At 37.5% G+C, this 5,832-nt stretch overlaps 1 pseudogene; it reads left to right on the top strand.

The window, feature by feature from the left end:
• Positions 1-652, top strand: part of LOC103595519 — a 1,531-nt pseudogene extending 879 nt beyond the window's left edge.
• Positions 653-5,832: the final 5,180 nt, after the last annotated feature.

The following is a 5,832-nucleotide window of genomic DNA, read 5'->3' as shown; positions in this document are numbered from 1 at the left end:
GACTTTCCCCCTTCAGAAAACCCAGCTAGCTTGGCTAGTACGGAGTCCAGAAAAAACCATCTTCTGCTCCAATTCAGGAAAGGAGTGAGGGTGAATCAAGACTGATTTTTTTCCATTAAATTAAGATTCCATAAATATTCTTTGTTTAAAATAGCCAAACCTATTGTGTTATAAATGAATCAAGGATGCTCTTCTCTATTGTAATCCACAATTCTCACTTCGCTATGATAATGATACGCTGGATAAATCACAGCTGTTTGTGGAGTCCTGAGGCTTTCCAGGAACCTGACACACTGATTTTTCTCTTTATCTGGGTCATTAAAATTCAGCAAACCAGACTGCAGAGGAGTCTGGCTTCTCTCTAGGGGTTGTTAATGAGATAATTAGTGCAATAAACTTTGCCTACAAAACATACATTGTAAGTTCAATAATAAATAAGGTAACATAAAGCTGACCTAGCATAGAATGCTTTTATTCCCTCCTCGATAGCCCGTCTTTTCCTATGGTCTTGTTTATGATCTTTAAATTAGAAATTTTCTCTGGTGTTCTGTTTTACACAGGGACATTCCTGAGCACTACAGCTCTCCTGGAAAGGGGATTCTTGGATTTCTTCCAGGGAACACAAGAGTGTGGAGGTCAAATCTCCAGTTAACAGGCAAAGGCCTCACACTTTGCTATACAAATACATCCATGGATGGTAAACTCCATGCTCAGTGCTTCACAGTCTTTTATGGTTTACTTTCAATCTTTCTTTTAAAGAGTGTACATATGAAAATAGAAAGNCAGTCTTTTATGGTTTACTTTCAATCTTTCTTTTAAAGAGTGTACATATGAAAATAGAAAGCATTGAGCTAATTTAAGTGTTTACCATAATTGTATTATAATATATTTTATTTACATTATTTTTTAAGGTCATCGTTGGGAGGCACACAAACAAAAATAATAGTGCTTGGAAATTATTACTCACACAGGAGATTAAAAACACAAAGATTATAAAACCTTACAGCAGTTTTTATCAGCAGGAATGGCCTGCAGATAGAAGTGAGGTTGAGAAAAACAGTGAATTGTATAGTTTGAAAACCTCTGCGTCTCACCTATAACCTATGGATCTTGCCATGGTTCATGGACCACAGGTTAAACACCTTTATCTTATACCATGAAAAGTTCCTTATGGTTTCTAAGTGGATTTGACTTAATCATATTGCCTTGATCTAACCTATCCTACTATTTATAAAGTCAGGAGAGTGAAAAACTGGAAGCTAGTTTGAAGGGATTTAGTTTGAGGAGGAAGTAACCACCTTCAACTCTACCTAGAAGTCTTTCTTGAAGAATAAGGCAAGCAGAGAAGAATAAATTATAACTATTCATGGTAGTCCCCTTATTGAACATTAGACATGTCCTTGGCCAAGGCTGTCACTAACCCATACAACGCCCACCTTTGGGCTGATCTAGACCTGCAATAGAGGCAGGGTTTGACAAGTGGAGCAAGGGGTGGATTTTAGCCTCAAGGCCCCCTCACCAATACCACACTAATCCATACTATCTCAGCCCATACTACCTACTCTGTACCCCCTGTTCTCATAACTAGGGGAATTTATTCATGGTACAACCAACCTAACTGCAGATATTGCCCCAGTTGTTGGCTTCCATTTAGCAACAGGAGTTTATGGTCCATTTTCCTGTCTGTGAAAGATGGTCATCTCCAGAATCCTTCCACAGTTCTTGAACAAGTCTACTGTGATGATCCTAGTACACCATAGTGGAATTTTTTATTTCTGTTGTTAGATTTTTCTCACTTAGCTATGAGTGTCTTTAGGGAAAATACTATGTATGTTTGTTCCTTGTCCTCTGTAGTCCCTAATATAATGCTTGGTACATACAAGGTAACTAATACATATTTGTTGGATCAATCAAAAAATAAATATAATGAATGTTAAGGTTGATACTGGCTCACTTTTCTTATTTAACAAGTGACATAAAAACTGTACCTACCTCATGGGTTTGTTGGAAACATTGAGTGAGAAAATACACATAAAGCTTATAGCAATGTGCCTGTAACATGGTAAGTGCCTAGTGTAATTAAAAAATTGCTATATTAATCATTATACATTGCATACCATTCTAAAAGATAATTCTGAAGAGAACTGGGTGAATTATATTAATTCATTATAGATTACTGGCCTGTAACCAACTTTCAACTAAGGAAGCAAATTATATCATATACTTATTCATCAAGTCCCCTTATTCTCTCTTCTTTTTATTTCCTGTATTGAACTAATTTAAGTGTTTACCATCATTGTATTATAATATATTTTATTTACATTATTTTTTAAGGTCATCGTTGGGAGGCACACAAACAAAAATAATACTGCTTGGAAATTATTACTCACACAGGAGATTAAAAACACAAAGATTATAAAACCTTACAGCAGTTTTATCAGCAGGAATGGCCTGCAGATAGAAGTGAGGTTGAGAAAAACAGTGAATTGTATAGTTTGAAAACCTCTGCGTCTCACCTATAACCTATGGATCTTGCCATGGTTCATGGACCACAGGTTAAACACCTTTATCTTATACCATGAAAAGTTCCTTATGGTTTCTAAGTGGATTTGACTTAATCATATTGCCTTGATCTAACCTATCCTACTATTTATAAAGTCAGGAGAGTTTGAAAAACTGGAAGCTAGTTTGAGGGGATTTAGTTTGAAGAGGAAGTAACCACCTTCAACTCTACCTAGAAGTCTTTCTTGAAGAATAAGGCAAGCAGAGAAGAGTAAATTATAACTATTCATGGTAGTCCCCTTATTGAACATTAGACATGTCCTTGGCCAAGGCTGTCACTAACCCATACAACGCCCACCTTTGGGCTGATCTAGACCTGCAATAGAGGCAGGGTCTGACAAGTGGAGCAAGGGGTGGATTTTAGCCTCAAGGCCCCCCCGCCAATACCACACTAATCCATACTATCTCAGCCCATACTACCTACTCTGTACCCCCTGTTCTCATAACTAGGGGAATTTATTCATGGTACAACCAACCTAACTGCAGATATTGCCCCAGTTGTTGGCTTCCATTTAGCAACAGGAGTTTATGGTCCATTTTCCTGTCTGTGAAAGATGGTCATCTCCAGAATCCTTCCACAGTTCTTGAACAAGTCTACTGTGATGATCCTAGTACACCATAGTGGAATTTTTTATTTCTGTTGTTAGATTTTTCTCACTTAGCTATGAGTGTCTTTAGGGAAAATACTATGTATGTTTGTTCCTTGTCCTCTGTAGTCCCTAATATAATGCTTGGTACATACAAGGTAACTAATACATATTTGTTGGATCAATCAAAAAATAAATGTAATGAATGTTAAGGTTGATACTGGCTCACTTTTCTTATCTAACAAGTGACATAAAAACTGAACCTACCTCACGGGTTTGTTGGAAACATTGAGTGAGAAAATACACATAAAGCTTATAGCAATGTGCCTGTAACATGGTAAGTGCCTAGTGTAATTAAAAAATTGCTATATTAATCATTATACATTACATACCATTCTAAAAGATAATTCTGAAGAGAACTGGGTTAATTATATTAATTCATTATAGATTACTGGCCTGTAACCAACTTTCAACTAAGGGAGCAAATTATATCATATACTTATTCATCAAGTCCCCTTATTCTCTCTTCTTTTTATTTCCTGAATCCAGCAACCTTCCTTCTCTTTCACCAACCCCTCCTTTCTCACTAATCTTTCTCATCTTCAGTAACTTCTAATTTCTCTTACTTCAAGTATAGCCCCCTAACTTGTGTCCTGCCTATAGTTTAGTTTTCTTCAATGTCTTTTCTACAATACATGCAGTACGATCTTTCTGAAAGGTAATAAGACGATGTCACATCCCTACTTAAAACCTTCAATGGGTATGTCCCCAGTATGAATCTGACCCTCACATCATGGGCACGAGGGGTAACAATTAGCTTTGTATCTCATGAATATTTTTTAAAAATTTAAAAAATAAAAATAAATAATTAAAAATAAATTAATTAAGGGCTAACTACAAAAAAATTCCCACAAAACAAACAAACAAAAACTTTAATGGCTTTCCTTTGTCCTTAAGAGAAAGTTAGCTGAATACAACATGAAAGACCTCCTGTGTTCTGGCCTCTTCTTACCTTTATCAGGCTCACCATTTCTGCTCCCCCGCTCCCCATATACCCCAATATCAGCAGAATGTGGCACTCCAAAAAAAGTGTAAACAGAGTTCTTTGTTAAATAGTCATCTACTCCTTCCACTTCAGGCCTTTGCACATGGTCTTGATTCTTTTCCCCCTTATTAAATAAACTCCTCCTCATCCTAGAAGACCCAACTTAATAATCACCTCCTTTAGAAAACTTTTCCTGACCAACCCTCTTCCCATCGCCTGCTGAGATTGAGGGGATAATTCTCTCAGTGCTCCTAGAGCTCTCTGTATGCACTATCTAGTGTTTATCTTTCTGGTTATGGTTACATACTCCTCCCCTCATTAGCCTTATATACAGAGCGTTCCATGGCATTGGGTGTAGTATTCAGAACTTAGGACAAGGGCAGGCTCTTAGTTCATGCTCACTCTAAATGTTTATAGAAGGAAGGAAGGAAGAAAGAAACAATGTCTTACATTCCCAGGTAGGAGTGGGTACTGGAAGAGCTAATCTATAGCAAAATGCATCTGTCTGGATTTGGTCTATGAACCTTTCTTTGCAAGATTGCTTCTCTCTAAAGAACACTAAAGACCTCAAGGCAGTAAAACAGGTGGTTGGCAGGCTGCCTCTGTTTCCTGAAAAGATTTCTGCACTGTATTTATTAGACATTTTCATTTCAGGCTTTGTCAGTTTACCCTACTTTGTTCACAATCCTGGTGTTAAAAAGAATGGCAAAATCAAGTTGTCTGATTTTTCTCTAAATTGACTCTTTCTCATTATGGCTCCATTTTGGTTAATGACCATACAAAGCACTCAGTAACTCAGTTTCCATAGCTGACATGCATCCCAGCTCTGCCACATAGGAGCTGCGTGACATTAGATAAGCTGTGTAACCTCTCTGGTATCCAGTTTGCTCATCTGTGAAATAAAGATAAGTGGATCTTTATGGATTTTTGTAAAAATTAAATAAGATTGCTTTGATTGTCTATTGCTACATAACAAACCAACCTAAAACTTAATGGCTTAGAACAACAAGTGATTATTTGTCATGATTCTGTGAACTAACTAAGTGGTTCTTCTCATCAGTAGAAATGCTAGGATGGCTGGGCAGCCCAAAATGGCCTCATTCACATGACTGGCAGGCAGTTGGTACTAATGGCCATTAGACAGGGGTCTCAATTCTTCTCTATATTGCCATCATATGTGGCTGTTTTGGCTTCCTCACAGCATGGGACCTGGATTCCAGCAGAGTATTCCAAGAAGCAAAGACCAAGGCTATAGATCTCTTAAAGCCCAGTCTTGGAAGTTGCTTTGTACAATTTCTACTACATTCTATTTGTCCAAATAGGATGGAATAAACTCTACCTCTTGAGTATGTTTAAAAATAGGATGGATAAACTCTACGTCTTGGGAGAGTGACAAAGTCACACTGCAAAGTGGAAGATGAGATGGGAAGTACTATTGCTCTGGACAGTTTTGGAAACATGATCTACCACCATGGTAATGCATTTAAACTCTTACCACAGCACCTGCCATGGCACACAGGCGCTGCTTAGTCAGTGGTGACGGTTACCACTCTTGACTCTTTCTTGTGTACATTTTATCTGCCAATTATGCCCCCATAATGTACCTTGTGTTGATTCCTTTCATCTATCTTCTTTTTT

Source organism: Galeopterus variegatus, unplaced genomic scaffold, assembly GCF_000696425.1.
Source record: "Galeopterus variegatus unplaced genomic scaffold, G_variegatus-3.0.2 Scaffold1787, whole genome shotgun sequence".
Lineage (NCBI taxonomy): Eukaryota > Metazoa > Chordata > Mammalia > Dermoptera > Cynocephalidae > Galeopterus > Galeopterus variegatus.
Note: the sequence above shows the minus strand (reverse complement) of the source record. Positions and strands in the feature narration are given on the sequence as shown.